General features: G+C 36.3%; 1 non-coding gene across 1 annotated transcript; it reads right to left on the bottom strand.

The window, feature by feature from the left end:
• Nucleotides 1-13,291: 13,291 nt before the first annotated feature.
• On the bottom strand, nucleotides 13,292-13,373 carry Trnas-gcu. Its single transcript has one exon. It is a non-coding gene; the product is annotated as a tRNA-Ser (tRNA).
• Nucleotides 13,374-14,150: the final 777 nt, after the last annotated feature.

The raw sequence follows: 14,150 nt of genomic DNA, 5'->3' as shown, positions 1-14,150 counted from the left end.
GAGCATTGAATCACTACGTTTTAAGAGTCGGCACTCTCGAACAACCCTCGAACCGATTTATGCAGGCGTTTTTTCGACGGTCGTGAGGTCATGTCACTGCTACCAACACAAAGAAAAAATCGCTAGGGCTCGACCAACCCAGTCCCTAATATTTATCGATATCGATAAATTTGCGATATTTTGCATTATGGCGACTTAACAGTAAATTTATAGTATTTATACATATATTTAAAAAAATGTCTAGGATGGCTGTCAGAGGCGTATTTCAAGGATTTGGCGTTGGCATCCTGAGCCAGTCAGGATTACCGCCCCGTTAAGTGACGATAAAGTATGACATTTAAGAAAAAACGCTGCTTCGCTATTCTAAAAAGAGCCTGCCGCCTTTAATACGCCCCTGTATAAAATGAATAAAACAAAAGTAAAATATACTATCACTTTTCTTTTACATGAAGTAATTTTTCAACTAGTTTACAGCACTTCTCAGTTGAACTAATTTTGAGGCGTTTGCAGAAAATTCCTATGATTTACTGTGCCTGACGTTCATATTTGGCACTGCCTCCTAATTAAGAGTTTTGTTATAAGCCAGTATTTGTTGCTTCAATCTTCGTGTTTCTTGCATGTTTACCAGGGAAAGTTAATATTTACTGCAAAAAGCCTTGAAAACCTTTGCCCAACATTATCTTCATACAGGAGATGGATAAATATGCCGATTCTTCGTTACCTGTTAAAATTACCCATAATTAATCGTCATCTGAAATAAAGAGATTATCGATAAGTTGGCCACACTCTATTGATATTTTAGGTTATTTGTTTGTTTACGAAAAAACTTATTTACAGAATGTTTTCGCTTAAATCGTAGACTGTACATGATAAGTACTACTTTAAATTGATTAAATGAGTAGGTAATTGTTAGCAACTCGAAACGAAAATATAATAAAATACTAGTTACCGACCTGCATATATCCAGTGCAAAGCTAGGCAAAAACAAGCCACCATCACAAATTTCACACTTTCTTATTGGTTTGACCGAAATTTCAATAATAACTTTAGTTATTTTATTATTTACTTAACTTACAAAATTCAAAACGACAGATTTGACGTTGACGACTTGACGTTTTGAAAAAAAAAAACACGTAGGTCAGGCCATAGACTAAGGAAATATGAAACTCTATTATCTATGTATTTTTGCTACCAAAATATGTATAATGGACTTTAGTACTATTAATAATAGATGTCATTTTGATTTGATAGCATTTTTTTTGTGTCGTAATGTTGGGAATCATTGCTTGATGATATTATCATACTATGGAGTGACGACGGGCTGGGATATGACATGTATTTTTGACAATCGGCACCACCGGTGCCAATGCCAATAGTAGACACATTTATTTGGTAAATAATCCCCATTCCATCCCATATCCATTTTATGGATTATGCGACGTTCTTGCCAATGTCACTTTTTCCTATTCGCAATTCTGGACAATCTGAATTCTACGCAATTAGTACATATTTCACCTCATTTGTATTGCGCACAGTTATTACTTGTGTACAGTGGCGATTCTTCCTGTTCACAATTCTGCACATTCTGAATTGCACACAATAGTTCTTGACCTCATGCGCTATTGTGTGCAGTCATTATTTGTGTAGAGTAGCGATTCTTCCTGTTCGCAATTCTGCACAACCTAAGTTCCACACAATAGGTATATCGCCTCATGCGCTATTGTGCACAGTCATTATTTGTGTACAGTATAGTTTTTTCCTATTCGCAATTCTACGCAATCTGAATTCGACCCAATACCATTTCACCTCATTTGATTTTATGCTCAGTCATTACTTTGATGCCAATAAATCAAAGATTATAATTAAAAAATACGTTCAAATGGGTATTAGTAAGATATGGTAGTAACTATGAAAATTGACTGGTATCCCCAATGTATGACAGTGATGACGTCACTGAATAATGTTGACATTGTCAGTAAGTGCGAGAGGGACACCAGCCCAAACAATGACCTCTCATGTGGACACACATTTTGACCTAACTACACAATCTAGTTTAATAATTCTAAATCTATGATATTATCTTGTCTAAATGCTAACTCTTAAATAATTGTTATCTAACAGTAGCTATTAATTACAGGGCGGGCCCATTAGTCGGCTTTAATTAGACATCAGCGTTGTGATCTGAGGGCGTGAGGGTTACATATAAATCTGTCGTCAAATGAAACAATGCTGTGAATCGCGAAGTAGCGTCGGGAGAAAACTGAGGCAAGTTTTACGGAGAATTTCTGTAGAGGGCGACGCGTGATTTACATATGCATATAGTTTATTTTTTTCAGTACAGATGGTGTTGTTTTTACGCATTAGTGCGAGAAGTGTAATATACTATTGTCTCATTCTTTCAATACCTTTATTATATGTAGTCCGGTGGTTTGACCGAATAGGTATCGGAAAGCTTTGCTTTATTTAGATAACATTGACTACCTACCTAATAGTTTACTCAAACATACGTTTCTTTCTTTGTTACATAATTATTAATATTTAACGACAACCATGTCTTCACGTGAGAAATTGAACCTACATATTACAACTAAGACTAAGCATACAACTTAAAATAGCTAGCTTAATTTTAAAATAGACACTAATAGACTCTTGAGGCATTGTACCACGGATGCTGTTGCTGGCGTGGCGGAATTTCCTCACTGTATCGCAATGTTGATATTGTTGTGCTAGCAAATCGCCAGTTACGTCAACGGTGCTTATTAATTTAGATATGACCATCTTTAGTCTGTCTATTCTGCCTGACTTATTCCATTATATATTTCGTCACTACTTTTAAAAAATCTCGTATCTCATGCTGTTCCTCAAAGTTAAAACGCAGTAAGTCTATATGCATTCCATATACACGGTGTTTCCGGTATCACTCAAAACCTCAGACACCCCAACTGATTTTTATTTTTTTAAACTCATCTAGAGTATTCATCTTTTAATCTGATCGTTACTTTTTTTTTTATTGAATTTTTAATTTTCTGTTCAGCTCTACTTGACTTTTAGCTCTACACTCAATAAAGTAATTGCTAACTACCATCATAAACCATAACACTATTTATTTGTGTACGTTACTGCAACGACATAAGGTTTACCAATAGACAGCTAAGATGTCACTGTAAAACACTTTAAAGCTTTGTCACAGTAAACTTCAAATTGGACAGGTAATCGCAGTAAGCAAATAAACTCAATATTCAAAATGACAAGGTTGTAATTAGGTACGAGTTCAATTTGTTATGACTTATGATAAACATTAAAATTAAACTGACAAACAACGTCAAACTAGTAGCGGAAAAAATAATAGTCCAAGTAACCGGCCAGTATTAATACCCCTAAATACTGAAAAAAGGTAAACAACCTCTTAGCAATGCGATATACACAATGTTGTATTACGAGTACAATAGAAGGGGCACGTAAAAAATAATTAATAATACTAATTTAAATAAAAATATTACCCCCATCAAGATATAGCTCAATCGATTCTACTCTCGATTCTGAACAAACTGTTTTCAGGTTTTTAGTGTTAAGTGAAACACGGTGTATACTTACTACAATTTTCTTTTCATTGACAGACGAAGATACAAGTTTTTTTAAAAGTAGTGACGATTTATTTTACTCTGTCTAGTCAAGGATTATATATAAAGGATTGACATATTTTTACTAAGAATTGTACCTCGATTGTTTAGCGCCACCTATTAAAACTACACTGATGATGCGTATATTTTTTTTGTCAAAATGTGTATTGACGTGATATCACGCAAAAATATTTGGGGAAAATATGATTTTGGCCACTTTCAGTGTGCGAAACAGCGCCATATAGTTTTGTCTAAAAGGCCCATACATTTCAGGGGTAGGTTTTTTTGTATAGGCTTTGTCAATCCAGTATTAAATCGTTCTTGGTCTAGTATATTTTATTGACCGGTTAGAATCTTAAATTCTTGAAGCTACTCGATTGAATGCAAATGTGGTGCTGTCGCTACTTTTGTCTTCCGGCGGTTGCACAAGCGGTCGGTTTTCTCTAGAAAGCTGGATCCGATATGTGTAACACTAGACGGAAAAGTAACCCTTACAATACTCACTACGCATCACTGCAGATGATTTTATGTTAGAGATCTGAACTTCTCACAGCTTGGAAAAAAGAGTAGAAATGTAGCAAAATTTTTGTTACCATAGCAATCACTGTTCTCATTCAAAAGTTATGATTAGGGGTTCTTCAAGGAGCAGGTATTTATAGGGTTCTCTAAGGTCGGCAACGCATAAGTGGCTGCTCTGATATTGCTTATGTCCATTGGCGGCGAATGCTTCCCATCAGGTGGCTCGTCTGCTCAAAAAGTGTCTCAATAGTCGCCACATGCAAAACAGTTTACATAGACGGTGGCGCCCCTATTTTTTCTACTCTTTTTTTTGCCAAGCTATAAGAGCACTGTGAGAAGGAAATCTCAGGAACCCTTGTAGTTCCGATACTTTGAAACATTAGGTAGGTACCATCAATTGCCGTAATCTAAAATGTCAAAATAATGATTAACCAATCGAATCTACTCAAAAAAAAATTCATGCGAATTGGTTGACAAATGTCGTCGAATAGGAGACTCGCTAGGCAAATTAATATCATTATTAGGTCTATACGGGACTGACAAAGCCCATACAAAAAAGCGTACCCCTGAAATGTATGGGCTTTTTAGGCTTAAAATTAGATGGCTATGTTTCGCAGCCTGGAAGTGGCTAAAATCATATTTTCCCCAAATATTTTTGCGTGTTTTCATCTTTTACAAGAACAAATGACATATCGATACCTTTGGGTTCAATTGGCGTAAAGGACAAAATGCAGGTTTTCAGGAGAAGCAAAAAACAACTTTTTTTTAGAAAAATGCTTATATCTTTTTTGTTTTTTGACCTATATTTGTGACGTATATACAGAGTGGGGCCTGTAACAAAAGCAAAAAATTAAACTGTAGGCTATTCTCCTTATACTGATCAACATTTGTTCAGCGACTTTTAAAAATAACTTGTATTTTGATTTTTATCACCCTTGAAAGTTTTTTCTAAGAGGTAATGTATTGCGAATTCTGTTAAGTCTAAAGTGTGACAGACAACGTCAATGACAACAATAATGGCGTACATTGAAGCTAATATTTATTTTGTATGAAAAATTGAAAATTTAAAGACTTCATAATTTTTAAAAGTCACTGAAAAAATGTTGGTCAGTTTAAGGAGTATAGCCTACAGTTTAATTTTTTGCTTTTGTTACAGGCCCCACCCTTTAGAAAAATATGTAGATTTTTAGTATCCTTAACCTAGTGTAGCACCTGTAGTGATAAACTAAACGGTTTAGAAGTTAGATGGTTGTAAAGGACATGTCAAAATGCTATGAACGTAATTAGAGTTGATATGGTCGTAAATGACGGTCTTAGATGATTTTTATACAAATTCGGGGTGTAAATGTAACCGGAATGGTACAAATGGCAACTGTTTTTAGCTTAGTTTACAATTGAAAAACTTGAAAAATGTATCAAAACGTAGTTAATATGCCATAGAATAGCCACAATAGTGTTACTGTGTATATTTATCTAAAATATTTAGCAAAGACAAAGAACAAGACTATTTTATACCCAGTTTTGCAATAAAGAAACAACATTTGCTTAAAAACTATCTAGTATTTTGGAAAGTTATTATTTTAGTACTCGCCGCTGTCTCAACTCTCAATAAGTTACGCATTCAGTATTTAATTCTAGCAGGGAAACGCTTTCGTAGTTTAAGTAAATATAAAAACACTAATGGTAATCACGTAAACTTTAATCAGCAACTGTGAATAGTAGTAGACTATATTAATACGACAGTAATTTTAAGTCTAAAGTAGAAAGAAGTTCTAAGAATAACTAAGAGTTAAGTACCAATTTATAAACGCAAGTTAGGATGCGTATACAAACTGTGACCAACTAATAAATAATAGTAACTGTAGTCAAGACTACCTACTATGTTGATTCATATTTTTGATAATTTTGAAACAGAAGATTGTTATTTAGTCTTTAACCTGTTAAATAAGAATAATCTTAATTATGAGTTCAATCCTAGAAATATTATAGTCAATGCTTTAAGTACCTGTGGGTACATTACATAGCCAAGTCACCAAACGCTAACGCTCATTCGCTAGCGAAACGCACCTGTTATTGTCGCACTAAATGTTATTATAGTCTACTGTTAAAGTTTACTGGCGGCGTAGCTGAATGGCAATCGTCGACGCCAGACGCCGACAAAAATGCAGTCTGGTGCAATACGCAAGAGCGATAAAGATATATAGCTACGAAATACTTAGATATTATCGTGAGCGTTTGTGCATACGTTGTGGGTACGTACCCTGATTACCATAGTGTTTTTTTTTTAATTACCTACATCTCGTCGCAGTATAATAATAATACAACGAAAGCGTTTCCCTGCTAGAACTAAAGGCTGAATGCGTAATCTACTGACTATTCAACAGCGGCGAATACTAAAAAAATAACTTTCAGCTTGTTGCCAAAGTATTAGTACCTAGATCGTTTTTAAGCAAATATTGTTTCTTTATTACAAAACTGGATATAAAATAGTCTTGTTCTTTTTTGTTTCTAAGATAGCTTAGATAAATAATACACTGCATTAAACTAATGTTTATCTATGCCATATTAAGTACGTTTTGACACATTTTTCCAGTTTTTAATTGTAAACTTAGCACAACATTTGTACCATTTTGGTTACAATTACGCCCCGGTTTTGTATAAAAATCATCTAAGACCGTCATTTACGACCCTATCAAATCATGGGTGTAAAGGACGTTAATAGCTTTTGACGTGTCCTTTACAACCATCTATCTTCTAAATCGTTTAGTTTATCACTACGGCTGTTACACTAGGTTAAAGATACTCGTAATCTGCATATTTTTCTTATACACGTCACAAATATAGGTCAAAAAAACAAAAAAGTGGGTTTATCTTTCTCTTGGAAACCTGCATTATATGTCCTTTACGACAATTGAACCCAATGATATCGATTACAGTTGCGGATAAAATATTTTTAGTGCTGGTCGTAAAGGACGAAGAACAAAAAACTTGTCCTTTACGCCCAACTTTACCACGTTACTATAGAAAGTGATCCTTAAAAAGTAAGGGCTTAAAGGGCAACAATATATATCAAGGTGACTTACGACTATATTTTTATTTGTAGATTTCCTTTACGACATAAATAATAATTTATAATTAATGACTTGATATTTACGCCCCTTCAGAAAAGCTATTTTTGCAAGTCCATAGTAGAAAATCTTGGTCGTAAAGGCAACTTTTTAAGAGATATCGAAATTTTAACTACACAGATCGATAGCGCTTGAAATTCTGAACAAAACTGTATATATAACTCATTTTCGCCGAAATGTCCTTTACGCCAATTGAACCCAGAGGTATCGATATTTCTTTATTTTAAAATCATGATATCACGTCAATACACATTTTGAAAAAAAAAAAAATGTTGGCCACATCAGTGTAGTTATAGTATTTAATAGGTGGTGCTAAAAATCGAGTTACGATTCTTAGAATGAAGTATGTAAATCGTATACAATAAATAATCCTTGGTACTTATACTCTGTCAAACAAGTTGTAAGTAAATAAGAACTAAGAAAACTATAGGTATCCTTTTCTCTAGCACCCTAAAGAAAAGGATGCATATAGTTTTCTTTGTTCTTATTTACTGACAGACTTGTTTGACAGAGTTTAGTAGTAATATTTTCAGCGGAGGCCTGGTTAACACGGTGCTGCTTTTTTCATGAGCAACAAAATAAGAAAAGTGCTCAACTAGCGGAAAATGAAACGAGTTGAAAAGGGTTCTCATATTCTCATAGCCTTGAAACATGAAACGTCGGAGGTTAATGTTAAAAACATGATACGATAAGTCCCGATTGCAATTTTAAACATGTAGGTACCTACTTACGTAAGGGTAGGTTCAGATGAAGCGTTCAACGCGCTAACGCGCGTTTTACACGCGTTAGCATGTGTACGACCTGAATATTAACTTCTGTAGTTGTAAACGCGCGTTGAACGCCTGACATCTGAACCTACCCTAAGTGACCTAAGTCTAATGAAACTTATCGTCAATCATTCAAAACTCTTACCTAAGAATACTCAAGCGCCAACAGCAATTAAGAATTAGGTTCCAATCATCCCATTCGACATCGAGAACTAGCTTTACACATAAGGGGGCGGACACACGGGCGTGTCACGCGTAAATCGCGAGAACGGACAACGAAAGTGCGTACGCGCAACAAAGGGTTAGGTAACAGGGCATATTTGTTTGGGAAACGGGCCATGGGAGCGGAATTTCAGTATGTGTGTGGAACATAGCATGTGTGTGGAGAAAGGAAACGGTGTAACGTGATGTTTGGATGCTGTTCTTAGCATGAGAGATAGCAGTGCATAGCGGAAATGTGCCAAATAAGTACCTACATATCGTCATTACTTTGAAAAAATCTCGTATCTCACGCTGCTCCTCAAAGTTAAAACGCAGTAAGTCTATATGCATTCCATACATACTTACTACAATTTTCTTTTCATTGACAGACGAAGATACAAGTTTTTTTAAAGTAGTGACGATATGTACAATAATAAGTATAATAACTCACCCTAGATCAGTAGGCCTAGCACATGATGGCCGCGGGAGTATGTCGCCGCGAGATAGCCTACCCGTCCTTATGTCATTAATACAGTTAGAAGAAGACGTGGCATCTATCTCGCGGCGACATACTCCCGCGGCCATCATGTGCTAGGCCTACTGGGTACGTAGCCGAATGTCACAAACGCTCACGAAACGAACCGCTCATAGATATCTATCTCTATCGCTCTTGCGTATTAGCGCGACAGAGCCAGACTACCTTTCGCGGCGTTTCGTTTTCGTTTCGCGTCACAGAAATGTCGCTCGGCTACGGCACCTGGCCCCGTAGCCGAATGGCATTTCTCCGACGCCAAACGAAAGCGATACGCCGCTGGCTCTGTCACGCCCTGTGCAGATTAGTTGAGACGAAAGGATCTCTCGGTTTAGCCCATGGTTGAGGTAGAGAATGCCTGCTAGCATTAAGTCCGCCATTTATATTTTTTTTGTGCAATAAAGTTTAAATAAATAAATAAAGGGGACAGATCGCGCAAAATCGAATTATCCCGACTTATATGAATTATAATTATAACGTTATTGAAAATATCTTGATAAAATTTTAAGTAGAGATGCACATTGGCTATGGTTTTGGTTATGTACTACTATGTACTACCTACCTATGTTTCGTTTGACTTTGTTTATTATTGTAAGACTTAGTTTTAATTTTTTTTAAATCTTATTTTTGCACTTCTAAAAATGAAAAATTCAAGGAGAACGAACGGTCGCACCAGTAGGTAGTCGTTTGCCAATCCCATACGATTTCCTCTATTCTCTATGACTTCGTTAGTCCTGCTTAGTTAACTTAGACTGTAATAGTTGACCTGCGCTTGACTCTGTAGATTTATTGTAGGTATTGCTGGCAGGAAAGGATCATTTTCTTACTGATATTTACGACTGTTCCCTTAATAACTTTTACTGTAAGTAATTGAGATAAGTGGTTGGTATTTCACATGGAAAGTGTAGGCCTGAGTAACATGTGTGATCTAATATGTGCAATCTGTAATGACTTTTAGTACTTACTCGATTCATACAATAGGCTATTAGACTCTTATCGAATTTGGCACAAAAAATGATTGTTTCCTGTAGTATTTGACATAAGAAACCAATTTTTATAGATTTCGGGTATTCAAAGTGTATGGTAGCTACGTATTTTCGATTAAAAATGTGTGTAATATTTATTTTAACTTTGGCCATGCTTTGGCCACCGAGTCCACCGACAACGCTGTCAGACGTGTAGTGACGTCATAGAACCTAACTTAAGTTCATGCCGAGTCAATCACTGACATGATGAACTTTGTGCCTCATAACTTAAATGTCAGAAAATTTTGTACTCAATTCGATTTACGTCATGCGCAGACAATCTATAGATTAACATGGCTAATGATGTTTTTGCCTAATTAAGTTAAAGTAAACTTTATACAGAGTGGGGCCTGTAACAAAGGCGAAGAATTGAACTGTAGACTATTCTCCTTATACTGATCAACATTTGTTCAGTGACTTTTAAAAATTATGAAGTCTTTAAATTTTTAATTTTTCATACAAAATAAGTATTAGCTTCAATGTACGCCATTATTGTTGTCATTGACGTTGTCTGTCACACTTTAGACTTAACAGAATTCGCAATACATTACCTCTTAGAAAAAACTTTCAAGGGTGATAAAAATCAAAATACAAGTTATTTTTAAAAGTCGCCGAACAAATGTGATCAGTATAAGGAGAATAGCCTAGAGTTAAATTCTTCGCCTTTGTTACAGGCCCCACTCTGTATAAATGTTTTTTTTTGTGGTTTTCAAGTCGTAATAAAATATGTTAGTATTTTTTTCCGGTTAATTGGACAGTAATAAATACTTAATTTTTATTTTATTTTATTTCTTAAGAAACAAACAGTCTCATATTATGACAATTATTACAGTGTAAATTACTAATATTGTAGACTTACAGTTTCCTTAATTTAACTATCTTAACCTAAACATTATCAGTTAAAAGTGTTATAACGTTCAATATATTGTTTACTGGTGTTTGAGTGGTATCGGTATAGGTACATCGCTAAGTAATACAAGTGAAAATATCTATATATTACAAATAGTTTAAGTTAATATAAAATAGACTTTAAAAAGGGTCAAGTAGCCTATTAGGTAGGTAAGCGAGTTTTCCTAAAAATATTATTTGACAAAAAGTGAGCTTAATAGCTAGAGTACACGGTGTAACATGATGAAACCGAAAGATTTTAACTACGCATTTCGGAGAGCAGAATAAAGAAAAATGTTATATCACGTCAAGCGAATTTCGCAAAAAAATGTTTTTTTTTTTGTATTTTTTTTTAGTTTTCTTGGATGTATTTCCACATAAAAAGTTAATGTTATTCGTAAATCTGGCTTATTTTTTGAGATCTAATCAACGCGGATAAGTAGTTAAAAAATTATTTTCGATAACGGCATAATCGCCATCAAAATAGCGTCTTGTTCTGAGAAATAATAAGTAAAGACCTAATTATTTTTTTAAATGATTATAACTCTGAAAGTAGGCGAAATCCAGAAAAGTTTATATGACAGTTTACTCTTCTAATATGATGAGGAATACGCTGTTAACATTATTCGGTTTCTTCATGTTACATCGTGTACTTTTTAAAGTAAGTACCTATCTAAATATATAAAAGAAGAAGCTGACTGACTGACATATCAACGCACAGCCGAAACCGCTGGTCCTAGAGATTTCAAATTTGGCACGTAGGTTCCTTATGTAGTGTAGAGGAGCACTAAGAAAGGATTTTTCAAAATTCTCCTCTTAAAAGGGTGAAATGGGGGTTCAAAGTTTGTATGGGGAAACAAGATTAGTTTGACTATTTTATTCGAAACTTCACAGGAGGATTCCTAAAGACATATGACTAAATACATTTTTCAGGTTTTTTGAAAATTTGACCCCTAAAGGGGTGCAAAGGGGGTAAAGTCAAAAACACAATATGGGTATCGTTTTTATGGTTTATCGGGTCGCTGATCACGATAAATACAACGATTTTTAAATCTAATGAGGTGGAAAAGAAATTTTCTCCCCTGTTATTGTGCAATGGGGTTAAAATATCCAAAATAGCCATAAGTATAGCTTTAGTTTTTATCTTTACTTCTGGTTCAAGAGATTTCAAATTGACACGGAAGTTCCTTAGAGGAGCACTAAGAAAGGATTTTTCAAAGTTCACCTCCTAGCATGATAATTTGACAGGGGCAAGGACAGGGACAGGGCCAGGGACAGGGACAGGGACAGGGACAGAGACAGGGTCAGGGACAGGGACAGGAACGGGATAGGGTTAGGGATAGGGATAGGGATAGGGATAGGGATTGGGATAGGGATAATAAAAAAAAAAAAATGGGCAAAATAGGGATAGGGATATGGATATGGATAGGGATAGGCATAGGCATAGGCATTGGGATTGGGATTGGGATAGGGATAGGGATAGGGTTAGGGATAGGGATAGGGATAGGGATTGGAATTGGAATTGGGATAGGGATAGGGATATGGATAGGGATAGGGATAGGGTTAGGGTTAGGGATAGGCATTGGGATTGGGATTGGGATAGGGATAGGGATAGGGATTGGGATTGGGATAGGGATAGGGATAGGGATATGGATAGGGATATGGATAGGGATAGGGATAGGGATAGGGATAGGGATATGGATAGGGATAGGGATTGGGATTGGGATAAGGATAGGGGTAGGGGTAGGGGTAGGGGTAGGGGTAGGGGTGGGGATAGGGATCGGGATCGGGATCGGGATAGGGATAGAAATAGGGATAAAAATAGGGGACGGGGACGGGGATAGGGATAGGGGAGGGACGGGGACAGGGACGGAACGGGGACGGGGACAAAGATAGAGATAGGGACGGGGATAAGAATAGGGATTGGGGTCGGAATAGTCGGTCGGCAATCGATATTTAGGCAGTGTAAAATGCAGGTGGCCCAGTGGGAAGGTATTAGTAAGTAGGCATCGGCGAGTATCCTGCATCCGTAAACTATTACATTCAATGTGCTGTAAGAAGATCGTTGTTTGCTTGCCTTTTATATGTTTACGTTTGCAATAAGTATAAGCAAAATGGAAAAAATTGTAAGCGATAATGCAAGGAAGTACTTTTTACCCTACCGACCATAGCGTCGAGATACTGGCTATGTGGGTTGTATGAAGTTTCCCCAGTATAAATATTTATATAGGTAAAATACATACATATTCGCACCTACGCTGTGGTCGCTGTGTAACAATTCTACAATCATTGCAAGAATTTCTTTTAAAACAATATTAATATGTGTAAGGTACAGTCAGCCAAAACCGGACCGTACAGCAAATAGATCAGTTATAATGGCCCTCCAGTCGAGAATTGCCCCGCTTTACCTTAATCGAAATAATCGCGGACAGATGTACCTACAAAGAAACCTACGGATCCAAATGAAAATCTTATTTTTTGTAAACGTTTCAATAAGAATACTTTTATTACGCGGGCGAAGCCGCGGGTAAAAGCTAGTGTTTTATACTTAATGAAAAATATGCGATCATGAAAACTGTTGATACATTTAAAACTACGATGAAAAAAAAATCGACGAGGATGGGATTCGAACCCACGCGTGCAGAGCACATTGGATTAGCAGTCCAACGCCTTAACCTCTCGGCCACCTCGTCACGTCTTATGCCTACTAATTATGGCTATACTTGTTACTTTGGGAATAACACGTACTACTTTATCAGCACGATGAAATGTGTCGCTTAGGCACCGGTCCCACCGCGAGCTAGTAAGCTATGAGCTATAAAAACGAACAAAAGATAATCACTCCCGTGCAAATAAAAGAGACACGGCGATGTTTATAGTTACTCGCCCAGCGGTGAGCTATTAAAATCGCCGTGTTTCTTTTATTTGCACGGGGGTGCTTATCTTTTGTTCGTTTTTATAGCCGATAGCTCATAGCTTACTAGCTCGCGGTGGGACCAGTGCCTTAACCTCAAACTCTGGTAAATCCATTCTGCTTTAAGGTTGATTATGTATAAAAATAGATATATATAATCTGAAGAAGAATCAACCTTCTAGCAGAATGGATTTATCCAAGTTTGGGCCTTATCACACTTGCGATTTACAAGCGAGGCGAAAGCGAAGCGAGCGCGCAGCGAGTTCGTCGCGAGCCCGTTACCAATTCGCAGCGAGTGCGTCGCGACTTCGCCGCGAGCGCGCAACGATTTCGTAGCGAGTTCGCCGCGTCTAGATATGCTGTACCTTCGTCAGCAAAATTCATTTCTACCCACTTTAGTTTAATCCTATCATTTGTAGTAGTTTATTATCTACGAGTGTGAGCGGACAGTAACAATAATGGCGGAACAATCAAACACTGTTGGAATCGATATCGAGGCATTTATAAAATTTAAAAATTTTTTGATTCGTTCACAAAACAGCACATAATAGTCGCT

Source organism: Leguminivora glycinivorella, chromosome 5 (assembly GCF_023078275.1).
Source record: "Leguminivora glycinivorella isolate SPB_JAAS2020 chromosome 5, LegGlyc_1.1, whole genome shotgun sequence".
NCBI classification, from domain to species: domain Eukaryota; kingdom Metazoa; phylum Arthropoda; class Insecta; order Lepidoptera; family Tortricidae; genus Leguminivora; species Leguminivora glycinivorella.
The sequence above is the reverse complement of the archived record's forward strand: the minus strand, read 5'-3'. Positions and strand labels throughout refer to the sequence as shown.